Below are 13,137 nucleotides of genomic sequence, written 5' to 3'. Positions count from 1 at the left end.
CTATAATAGCAAGCCTAAGGACAAAGCCAAATTTGAAGCACCCCCCAAGTATAGAGGTGACAAGGAAGGACTTACTAGATTCCTTATATCTATAAGGGCCTATCTTAAGTACTACCCGGACAAGTTCGCAGACGAATCCGCCAAAGTTATATTTATCTTCTTGTAGCTCGAGGGGAAGGCACTTCGATGGTTTGAACCTACTCTCAAGGATTGGCTAACCAATAGTATAGACGTTCAGGGCGACTTTACTATTGAAATTTTCAAGTCATACGACAAATTTAAGAAGGAAATCCAGAAGGTGTTTGGGGACTATGATAAGAAGCTCTATATATAGGAGCAACTCGTATGCCTAAGGTAGACTAAGTCGGCAGCTGCCTATACTATATAGTTCCGCCAGGACTTGCTCCGGTGCGAAATTAACGACGAAGGTCTTATATAGTTGTTCTACAATAGCTTAAAGGAAGAAGTCAAGGACAAACTATACTAGAAAGACCGGCCTAATATGCTTGACGAATATATCGCTATAGCTATCTATATCGACAATCGAATTTACACTAGACACTAGTAGCATAAGGGACGTAGAACACAGCCTATATTCGTTAAAGCCAACGATAAAAAGAAGCGATAGTACCCTAGTATATTGTACGGTACCTATGCTAGTCCTATAGATGTCGATACCACCTAGCGTAAGGATAAAGGACGGAAGGATAAGTCCTAAGTCACCTGTTTCAACTACGGCAAGAAAGGGTACTTTAAGCAGGAGTGCTATAGCAAAAGAAATTGGAAACAGGTGCCCGGCAAGGAAAACGCCACGATCGATAAGTCAACCTACGTAGTTAAAGTGGCTGCGGCAAGCTATACCGAGGATGACTTTGACAATATAGTCGACCGGGGCATGGCCAAAGGAAGTATCGACGACTTCTCCCGGGCAGGAAACAATAGCCCCTACATTACGTTTGAAGAACCTATTATAGGCTACGATATTGCCGCCGCCATAGCGTCGCAACTTGCAGAAGACTGGGGATTCCAGTTGACTTAGAATAAGGAAGGTCAATGGAGAATATAATAATCGGACAACGAACCTATTGGCCCAAACCCTATCTTTCTTGCTTAACGCCTTCAGGAGGCCGAAGAGGAATAAGCCGAGCTTCGAACGGTTACCTAAAGACTCGCGGAAGAAAAGGCTTAGGCTATAAGCCAGCTAGAATTCGTCAAGGCCAAGTTAGTCAGGGTCTAGGAAGAGCATTACTCGAACTTGTAGGATGGACCGGTATAAGACCAAGGCCAGGGTAGGAGGAATAATAGAATCAAGAATCCCGAAACCGAATACTAGAAGGCCTAGAGCCAGCGAAGACTTAAGGGGCAGGAACTATAAGATTAGGACACTTTTTGGAGCAAAAAGCCGTATAACGGCGTCGGGGATAGTAACGCGGTGCGTATTTAGATCGGATTTGGCCCGCGCTACGAACCCTATGAGCGAGACGCACTTTGGCTCCAACCCTAGCGATACGACTACGTCTATGTCCTATGGTTCTAGTATATTGTATACGAATGCCGATATTATTTCCGATCGAAATTCGACAACGACTTTTGGCCCAATAGGCCTACCAACCAAAGCGGAGAACCCCGACTAGTCCCGTGGGTTTAGGATATAGGAACCGGTGCCGATCAGTTCCTATAGAAGGTCGAGAGGACCAGCGTATATAATAGAATTAGGATAATACCGCGAAGAATCTAGCCAGAAGACTGCCAGCGGTGGCCTAATAGCACTCAATAGTACAAGAGCTAGGATTGCTTAATCCATATATAAGCAAAGCTCCAAGAATACTACGAACGCAAGATACATATACGAAGATAGATAATACCTTGCGAACAGCGAGAGGAAGGAAGAAGAGCCAACGAAATTCGACAATTGTTCGAGGAACTCCTAAGGCTTGGACCGCAGGACGGTAACCAAAAGGTATAGGAGGATAGGGACGTCTATCCAGACGCTAGGACGGAGTTAGGAAATAGCTTAGGGCCCTCTAAGGGGCCTAGAAACTACTGAATCTATTATAGCGATAATAGATCTGCGGGTATAGGAAGAACTATACGAGGAAAAGGATCTATAACCTCCTAGCGAGCGAGAAGGAAGCCGCTATAATTTAGGATAATAAACCTAACGATAGAATCTAGGTTATAGCATACTAAAAAGGGTTCTAAATATTGGCATTAGTAGATAGAGGATCTTAGGTCGACCTTATCTCGCTAGCATTTGTCAACCGACTTAGGATCCCGTAGAGGATCAAGAAGAAATAATATATTATTAAAGGACCATTCGACATCTAATGGGTCCGATAAGAAATAGAACTACTTGCGATTATAGTAGAAGGGAAAACTATTAAGGTGGTATTTGACATTGTCGAAATAGGGCCTAAGAAGGATATAATCCTTGGATGCCTATAGTATCGAGATTACAACCTAGACATTAGTTGGAAGGGAGGTAGCCACCTATAACCTTGAGAACAAAGGCTATATCCGACTAATAGGATAGGAAGCGCGGATGATGGATCGTAGCAGGGAAGATCGCCCCGGGAGGCGGCCCCTATAGATCTATCGCAAGAGACAGACAGTGCTAGGCAGAGCACTACGGACTTAGGAAGAGGCGGCAGTTACTAAAAGGAACAGCGAGAATCGGTAAGACTAGGCTAGAGACAACGCCACTTGCGACGATATCCTTGTACGGCTTAGAGAGATATAGACGATATCGAAATCGCTATTATCTCGATTAACAAGACCGGAGAATTCGAATTCTAGGATTAGGTCACCTAGAGAGAAGTAGCTAGTATTATGGCCAGAGACAAGTTCTTATACTACCGAAGTATAGAGAAAAACACAGAGATAGGTAAGATCCTGGCAGAATACTAGGGATACCCGGTGTTCGAAGTAAAATATCTTAAAGGGCTATTAGATTATAGACCTTGGGATTATAAAATCAACCTTAAGGAAGGAGCCTAGTGTGACGAAACCACAGGCAGTCCTGCCTCTGAAAGGGTTCGCCGGTCGAAGGTATCTGCTGGTCGGACTGTAGGTCTCGGTGAAGCCAAAAGGTTCACAACAATGCAAGTCGCAATGTCTGCACAGTAATGTAGGGCTACTTTACTGCTTGTAATTGCTCACTGAGGAAGCTAGCTATCTGAATGAGAGGCAGAATGGTAGAACTATATACAGCTTCCTCCCCTAGGTATCCCGTACCTAGATCTCTGGAACATTTGGAACAATTGTCGTTCCCATTGTTCCATCTGGAACAACGTTCCTTGGCGTTGTTCCCCAGGAACAATCGTTCTTGGCATTGTTCCTGATTTCCCTAATCCTCATTGGTTCCTTCTTCCTCGTAATGATTGGGTACGGGCGCCGCCCGTTGACCATGCAGGTCGGCCCCCACCGGCCTCTGCAGGTTAGTTCATGACACCTAGTTAAAGTTCTTTAAAGTATACTATACTAATAAGAAGCAAGATACTAAGTTAAGGAGATATCTTAAGGAGAATCTCAAGATAGGATATATTAGACTATCGATATTACTAGCAGGCTACCTAGTCTTGTTTATTCTAAAGAAGGATAGGAAGCTTCGGATGTATATAGACTACCGACAGCTGAACGAAGAGACAGTAAAGAACCAGTACCCCTTGCCACTTATCTTGCGGCTTCGAGATCAGTTAGCAGGTGCCCAATACTTTACTTGCCTCGACCTTCTAACGGCGTACGCCTATATTCGCATTAAGGAAGGGGATGAATAGAAGACAGCGTTTCGCACTCCCTACGGTCATTATGAGTACCTTATAATGCCCTTTGGGTTAACGAACGCACCGGCAACCTTCTAGGCGGTCGTTAACTATACGATCCGCCTATTCCTCGACCGATTCGTGGTCTATTACCTAGATGACATCCTTATCTTCTCTAAAATACTCGAGGAATATAAGAAGCATATAAAGGCAATACTAGACGTACTCTATAAATATAAACTATTAGTTAATAAGGATAAGAGCGAATTCTATATTACGAAAACAGTATTTCTTAAATATAAAATCTCGCCTAGTAGAATCAGGATAGAGCCAGCGAAGATCGAAGCGATCAAAACATGGCTATAACTAATAATAACGACAGAAGTACGAGGATTTATCGGATTCGCCAATTTCTACCGAATGTTCATTAGGAACTTTGGCGACCTTATACGACCTCTATACGAACTTACGAAGAAAGACATCGAGTTCCGGTAGGAAGCCGAGTATAAACAAGCATTTTAGAAAATCCGCGATGCGATTATTGCCGATCTAGTGCTCTGGTTGCCAGACCTACGGAAGCCATTTGAGGTCGAAACCGATGCGTTAGACTATGCGATCGGAGGACAACTAGGTTAGCGCAACGAACATAGGAAATTATACCCAGTCGTATTCTTTTCAAAGAAGCTTAAAGGACCATGGCTCAACTACCTAATCTACAATAAAGAGCTACTAGCCATCATCGAAGCTTTTCAAGAATAGAGACTATACCTCAGCGGTATAACTTATGAAGTTCAGGTCTATATAGATTATAAGAACTTGCGGTACTTCACTACTACCAAGGTATTGAACAGACGACAGACTCGATAGGCAGAATTCCTTTCAGAGTTCAACTTCAAAATCAACTATAAGAAAGGCTTGGAAAACGCACGAGCAGATGCGTTAAGCAGGAGGCCAGATTACTTCAGAGACAGCCAACCGGAAGCCTTGCCACCATTACTTTAACAATAGCCAGATGGTTCTTTACGGTACGCTCCCCAACCGATAGAAGATCTCGATAATAATATGCTTCTACAATAGGGCGAAGATCCCAATATATAATCTCTGCAACCGCTTGAAGAATATTGTATAGTCTTTAGAGAAGAACGGCTAGGAAAAGACTTCTAAGACTGGAAGCAGAACGATATAGACGACAAGGCAGGCATCTTTTAGAGGGATAGAGCGTTATAGTATAACGGCAAAGCCTATATCGCACTATAGGATCAAATAGAACTGATCAAAATAATCTATAAGTCGAAGCTCGGAGGACATATGGGAATCGCCAAAACAGTCGCCAAGGTTCGGCAATATTATAACTTCCTAGGACTCAGGACTAGAGTCAAGACTATTATATAGGAATACGACCTCTGCAATCGAAGCAAGTCGGCACGATATAAACCATACGGGCTTTTAGAGCCATTGCTAGTTGTAGAACGACTATAGAGTTCGGTAATGATAGACTTTATCACTAAGCTACCGCTTTCAAAGGACTCAACTACCGGAACGAAGTATAATAGCATCCTTACTATAGTTGACTGACTTACTAAGTAGAGCTACTTCTTCCTGTATAAAGAATTATAGTCAGCAGAACAACTTGTAGATACGATCTATCGGCATATCGTATTAGTCTATAGATGGCTAGAAGAATAGATTATAGACCGAGATACTAAGTTCGCATTAAATTTTGGCAAGCGCTTATAAAGCGTTTGGGTACAAAGAGCAAGCTTTTAATAGTATACTACCTATAGATAGATGGCTAGATAGAAAGGCTTAATTAGATTGTCGAATAATATCTTAGAACGTTTGTTAACTTCTAATAAGACGATTGGGTCGATCTATTACCAGCGGTATAGCTTATATATAATATAACACTAATAGAGATAACAAAGGTTACTCCGTTCTTCGCGAACTTTGGTTACAAAGCGGATTTGTACTAGGGACTAGATATTATAGTACCTAAGGCAAAAATCAAGGTAGAGAAAATATATGTGCTATATATAATACTAAAAGAAGAACTTGAGTTTGTTAGGCTTAGGATAAAGGAGTATTATAACAAATACCGGCTCGAGGGACCTCGCCTTAAGAGAGGAGATATAGTCTACCTCGTTTCTCGAAATTTAAAAACGAAACGACTAAGCCAGAAACTCGACTTTAGGAAGATTAGACCGTTCAAAATCGACGCAAAAATTTCGATATCTAACTATCGACTTTTATTACTATCTATAATAAAGCTATATACTAATATCTTCTATATCTTGCTCCTTGAACTAGCATCTAAAAATATACGACTTATAAAGGATATCGAAGCCGAGGATAAAGAAGAAGAATAGGATGTTAAGGAAATCTTAGACTTGCGAATAGCTAACGGAAGGCTAGAATACTTGATTAAATAGCTCGACTTCGGGCTAGAAGACAACTTATAGGAGCCTATAGAATATCTCAACTATATAGAAAAATTAGGGGAATTCCACCGGCAGAATCTAGACCGACCAGGAGGAAAAAGCATAAAAATCTCCGGCCGGGTCGCGTCACCCCGCGGCAATGCGACCTATATAGAGAAGAAGCCCAGATGGGATTTGAACCTATAGTCCCCTAGAAGCATTCACTCGGGCGTGATAACTAAGCTATACCACTGAGCCATTTCATTTGTTGAAAAACAGGCAATAAGAATCAGATTGAAAACCCCAGGCAGGAAAGAGCGGCCGTAGGCAGCCACACTACAATACAATACGCACGGCAGGCGCGACTAAGATCTGACCGCCACCGACTACGAACCCGCACTACCTCGAGCCTTGTTAACGACAGGAGGAGAACCCCTAGACTATAGGAGCGCGTCAAAATCAAGGGGCCCTGGCAAAACACCAGAACCATAAGGAATAACGCCAGCAGCCTCCTAGTCAACTATACTAAAGGCACCTAAGGCCTGCGCCTGGCCAATAAGCTGCTGCTCCTCCGATATCAGTTTCAGGGAAGGGGGCCTATCCTCTTCCAAACCCTCTAGCCTATAAGCTAGCAACGATAAGCCGGTCTCTGCTAGGCGTTGGCGTTGCTATCGAAGCCGGGAGAGGCGGCTCAACGCCTTAGCAAGCTGGCGTTTAGCATCTACAATCGCTTTATTAATCTTGTCGTAGGCCGATAAATTTGCTACCACTATTTTATTAGGAAGGGCCTAGCAAGCATAGACAAAGGGGGTACCTATAAGCGTTTGTAATACTAGGACTACTGTACTTCTTCCCTATACGAATATAAGAGGAACACTTATCGGAACCAGGCACTATAATATAATACCTACGTGGCTTTATATTCCAATAACGTTCGCAAGGTATATTGGACTCCTCGCCGTTACGTTCAATCGCTATCGTAGCAATACAGTGTTCGAAGGCACGGTTTCGACAGGGCCTAGCCGCCACTATATCAGCCATAGTAATAGTAAAGGAAGAAGAATGACAACTCACTAGGGAACCAAATCAAGGGGGCAGTTAGTGCTAAAAGGAAATACAACAACGGCCAAGGTCTTTCGGGGCGAAAGACGTCGAGGAGGGGTATTGTATTACGAACCAACTATATAACCCGATCTAGTGGGACTATACAGGTAATAGGGTTACCAATCGGGAAGCGTAAGGCCGTAGGATGCCCTATATGGACGCCGGGGGACGACAGCGTCCAAGAGCGACCGTATGGACGCCCGAGGACGCTGGCGAGCACCAGCGACCATGGACGCTCGAGGATGACGGCGAGCACGGGCGTCCACGGGGAAATAGCTAGTATATAGTCATTCGTTAGGGAGGGCTCTGGGAGTCCTCCAGTGAGCAATACAAGCAATAGCCTACACCTATTGTATAGACATTGCGACAAGCATTGTTATGAACCTTTTGGCTTCACCGAGACCTACAGTCCGACCAGCAGTTACCTTCGACCGGCGAACCCTTTCAGAGGCAGGACTGCCTATGGTTTCGTCACAAGTAGGCAACTATGATCTAGGGATCAACGCCCTTGGCTAGGTTATCCCTCCATTTATTATCCTAGCCGTATAGTACTACTAGAGTAACTAGTTGTGACGAAACCACAGGCAGTCCTGCCTCTGAAAGGGTTCGCCGGTCGAAGGTAACTGCTAGTCGGACTATAGGTCTCGGTGAAGCCAAAGGGTTTATAATAATGCTTGCCGCAATGTCTGCACAATAGGTGAAGGCTATTGCTTGAATTGCTCACTGGAGAACTCCCAGAGTCCTCCAGGACGAGTGGCTATATACTGGCTATCTTTGAGTGCTCTTATATGCTCTATAGAGCTCCCTAGAGCTTGGTGCTCTGTTGGCTCTATCGAGAGCTCCTATTCCTCTGTGCTAATTGGCTTAGCTCCCTAAGCTCTCGTCTGCTCTCTAGAGCACCTTAGAGCTCCTTCTTATTGGTCCTAAACGATTGGTTCGGGTACGCCCTACGCTACCCGTCGGGTTGTCCCACCTGCAGCTGTCTTATTGGCTTAATTCGTAATACGATATCCCCTCTCCGAGGTCGACGCCTCGGCGACCTTGCTCTTCCTATATTCTAAAATAGCGCTATTAGTCTTTAGCTATAAGTGTTTCTCCTTCTGTATCTTCCTATCCTCGCTAGTTATAGCTGACCATATACGAAAGCGAAAAACTTAAGCCGGGTCGAGTACTTAGCGCCGGTCTTATCTTACCGATTTTGCTATATCTTCTGGATTCCTAATGCCTAAGTATTCCTACTGCTATAAGTATAGGCTCGATTATTAGGTATCTAGTACTTCCAAACGTTATAGTTCTTGTAACTATATAAACTATCCGTCCTATAATATCTAGGGCATCGATCTAAGGATATATGAGTTTGTTTTTGCCGCTGCCTATTGTTGGTACTAATAATGCTAGTTCATTCCTTTATCTCTAAGAAGGACAAGCTTAAGCATAAGAAGGAGGAGATCTTAGCAAAGCTGCTTTGTCTCCGTAAGCAGAAGCGTGCCTTAGAGGAGAGGGTAAGGAAGGCGGTATCCTGGGAACTTCGGGACATTTCGGACTTAGAGCATAAGGAGCGCGAGGAATGTAAGAAGCGCGTAGCTACTCCCGCACCTGCTTCGCCAACGCCTCTTGTGCCGGATCCTTTTGCGGGGTTTGACTGGTTAGATGCTCCTATAGACTTGGGTGCTGTTAGGGAAGGTCCTTCTTTCTTGGCCATATAGGGCTCTGGTAGAAGCCCTCCGGTTTCCTAAGGTAGTAGGGGTTTGTAGCTGGTGGTGGTCAGGTCTTAGTCGCGCCTGCCGTGTATGTTGTATTTTTAGTGTTGCTGCCTATAGTTGCTTTTCCCTGCCTGGGGTTTTCAATCTAATTCTTCCTGCCTACTCCTTAATAATGAAATGGCTTAGTAGTATAGCTTATTTATTACACCCGAGTGAATACTCTAGGAGATTGTAGGTTCGAATCCTACCTACGCCCCTTCTCAGTATAAGTTGCTTGATCGCAAGGTAGAGCGATTTATACGGAGATTTTTGTTTTTCTCCTTCCTTGGCCGGTCTAGGTTCCTTCGATAGAACTCCTCTAGTTTTTCTGAGCAACTGAGGTATTCTACTGGCTCCTATAAGTTGTCTTCTGGCCCGAAGTCAAGCCATTTGATCAGATACTCTAGCCTTCCGTTAGTTATTCGTAAGTCTAGGATTTCCTCAACGTCCTATTCTTCTTCTTTGTCCTTAGCCTTGATATTCTTCGCGAGCCGTACGTTCTTAGGTGCTAGTTCGAGGAGCGAGATATAGAAGACGTTAGTATATAGCTTTATCGTCGATAGTAACAATAGTCGATAGTTAGATATCGAAATTTTTACGTCGATTTTGAATGGTCCAATCTTCTTAAAGTCAAGTTTCTGACTTGGCCGCTTTATTCTTAAATTCCGAGAAATAAGGTAGACTATATCTCCTTTCTTAAGGTAAGGCCCCTCGAGCCGATGCTTATTATAGTACTCCTTTATCCTAAGTCTAACAAACTCGAGTTCTTCTTTTAGTATAGCGTATAGTATATATATCTTCTCTGCCTTGACTTTTGCCCTAGGTACCGAGATATCTAGTCCCTAGCGTAAATCTGTTTTGTACCTAAAGTTTGCGAAGAATAGAGTAACCTTTGTTATCTCTGTCGGTATTATATTATATATAAGCTATGCCGCTGGCAATAGATCGACCTAGTCGTCCTATTGGAAGTTGACGAACGTTCTGAGGTATTGTTCGACGATCTGGTTAAGCCTTTCTATCTGGCCATCTGTCTGTAGGTAGTATACTATTGAAAGCTTGCTTTTCGTACCTAAACGCTTTATAAGCGCTTGCTAAAACTTTAATGCGAACTTAGTGTCTCGATCTATAATCTATTCTTCTGGCTATCTATGAACTGCTGCGATATACCGGTAGATTATATCTATAAGTTGCTCTGCTAACTATGATTCTTTATACGGGAAGAAGTAGCTCTACTTAATAAGTCGGTCAACTATAGTAAGGATGCTATCGTACTTCGTTCCGGTAGTTGAGTCTTTCGAAAGTGGTAGTTTGGTGATAAAGTCTATCGTTACCGAACTCTATGGTCGTTCTACAACTAGCAATGGCTCTAAAAGCCTATATGGTTTATATTATACCGACTTGCTCCGATTGCAGAGGTTATAGTTCTATATAATGTCCTCGACTCTGGTTCTAAGTCCTGGGAAATCGTAGTGTTGCCGAACCTTGGCCACTGTTTTGGCGATTCCTATATGTCCTTTGAGTTTCGACTTATGGATCGTCTTGATCAGTTCCGTCTATTCCTATAGTACGATATAGGCCTTACCATTGTACTATAACGCTCTATCTCTCTAAGAGATGCCTGCCTTATTGTCTATATTGTCCTGCTTCTGGTCCTGGAAGTCTTTTCCTAGCTGTTCTTCTCTGAAAACCACGTAGTATTCTTCAAGCGGTTGTAGAGGTTGTATATCGGGATCTTTGCCCTATCGTAGAAGCGTATCGTTGTCGAGATCTTCTATCGGTTGGGGAGCGTGCTATAAGGAACCGTCTGGCTATTGTTGAAGTAATAATAGTAAGGCTTCCGGTTGGCTATTCCTAAAGTGATCTGGCCGTCTGTTTAATGCATTTGCTTGTGCGTTTTCCGAGCCTTTCTTATAGTTGATTTTAAAGTTGAATTCCAAGAGGAACTCTGCCTATCGAGTTTGTCGTCCGTTCAATACCTTTATAGTAGTGAAGTATTGCAAGTTCTTATAGTCTATATAGACCTGAACTTTGTAAGTTATACCGCTGAGGTATAGTCTCTATTCTTGAAAGGCCTCGATGATGGCTAGCAACTCCTTATTGTGGATTAGGTAGTTGAGCTATAGTCCTTCGAGCTTTTTTGAAAAGAATGCAACTGGGTATAACTTCCTATATTCGTTGTGCTGACCTAGTTGTCCTCCGATTGTATAGTCCGATATATCGGTTTCGACCTTAAATGGCTTCTATAGGTCTGGCAACTAGAGCACTAGATCGGCGATAATTGCGTCGCAGATCCTCTAAAATGCTTACTTATGCTTGGCTTCCTATCGGAACTCGATGTCTTTCTTTGTAAGTTTGTATAGAGGTTATATAAGGTCGCCGAAGTTCCTGATGAATATTCAATAGAAATTAGCGAATCCGATAAATCCTTATACCTCTATTGTTGTTGTTGGTCGTGGCTACTTCTTGATTGCTTTAATCTTCGCTGGCTCTATCCTGATTCTGCCAGGCGAAATTTTATATCTAAGAAACACTATTTTTATAATATAGAATTCGCTTTTGTCCTTGTTAACTGATAGTTTATAGTTATAGAGTACGTCTAGCATTGCCTTTATATGCTTCTTATGTTCCTCGAGTATTTTAGAGAAGATAAGGATATTATCCAGGTAGCAGACTGCGAATCGGTCGAGGAATAGGCAGATTGCATAGTTAACGACCGCCTAGAAGGTTGCCGGTACGTTTGTCAATCCAAAGGGTATTACAAGGTACTTGTAATGGCTATAGGGAGTACGAAACGCTATCTTCTATTTATCCCCTTCCTTAATACGAATATAGGCGTATGCTATCGGAAGGTCGAGGCAAGTAAAATATTAGGCTCCTGCCAACTAGTCTCGAAGCCGCGAGATAAATAGCAAAGGGTACCGGTTCTTTACTGTCTCTCTATTTAGCTATCGATAGTCTATATATATCCGAAGCTTCCCATCCTTCTTTAGAACAAATAGGACTAGGTAGCCCGCCGGTAATGTCGATAGTCTAATATACCCTATCTTAAGATTCTCCTTAAGATATCTCTTTAACTTAGTATCTTGCTTCTCGTTAGTATAGTATATCTTAAAGAACTTCAACTGGGCTCCTTCCTTAAGTTTGATTTCGTGATCCTAAGGTCCGTAGTCTAGTAGCCCCTTAAGATGCTTTGCTTCGAACGCTAGGTGTCCCTAGTACTCTGCTAGGATCTTGCCTGTTTCCGTATTCTTTTCCGTACTTCGGTAGTATAAGAACTTGTCTCCGGCTATAATGCTAGCTGCTTCCCTCTAGGTGACCCAATCCTGGAATTCGAATTCTCTGGTCTCGTCGATCGAGATAATAGCGATTTCGATATCGTCTATGTCTCTTTAAGCCGTACGAGGGCGTCGTCGCAAGTGGCGTTGTTTCTAGCCTAATCTTGCCGATTCTCGCTGTTCTTCCTAGTGACTGCCGCCTCTTCCTAAGTCTATAGTGCGCTGCCTGGCACTGTCCGTCTCTTGTGGTAGATCTATAGAGGCCGCCTCCTAGGGCGATCTTCCCTGCTGCGATCCGTTGTCTGCGCTTTCTATCTCGTTGGTCGGATACAGCCTCTATTCTCGAGGTCGTAGGTGGCTATCTCCCTTCTAACTAATGTCTGGGTTGTAATCTCAATGCCATAGGCGTCCAAGGATTATATCCTTCCTAGGCCCTATTTTAACAATGTCGAATACCACTTTGGTGGTTTTTCCTTCTACTATGATCTCAAGTGGTTCTATTTCCTATTATATCTATTGGGTGTCGAATGGTCCTTTAATGATATATTGTTTCTTCTTAACCCTCTATAGGATCCTAAGTCGATTGACAAGTGTTGGCGAGATAAGGTTGACCTAAGATCCTCTATCTACCAATGCCAATGTTTGGAATCCTTTCTAGTATGCTATAACCTAGATTCTATCATCGGGTTTGTTGTCCTATATTATAGCGGCTTCCTTTATGCTCGCTAGGAGGTTATAGATCCTTCTTCTTGCGTGGTTCTTCCTATACCTACGGATCTATCGTCGTTATAATGGATTTAGTAGTTTCCGGGCCCCTTAGAGGGCCCTAAGCCGTTTC

At 43.2% G+C, this 13,137-nt stretch overlaps 1 pseudogene across 1 annotated transcript; it reads left to right on the top strand.

Moving 5' to 3' along the window:
• Window positions 1-9,164: 9,164 nt before the first annotated feature.
• Window positions 9,165-9,241, top strand: B0T15DRAFT_t73 (annotated as a pseudogene). The gene has a single exon. The product of its transcript is annotated as a tRNA-OTHER (tRNA).
• Window positions 9,242-13,137: the final 3,896 nt, after the last annotated feature.

This window comes from Chaetomium strumarium, assembly GCF_033439665.1.
Source record: "Chaetomium strumarium strain CBS 333.67 chromosome Unknown B0T15scaffold_2, whole genome shotgun sequence".
NCBI classification, from domain to species: Eukaryota; Fungi; Ascomycota; class Sordariomycetes; order Sordariales; family Chaetomiaceae; genus Chaetomium; species Chaetomium strumarium.
Note: the sequence above shows the minus strand (reverse complement) of the source record. Positions and strands in the feature narration are given on the sequence as shown.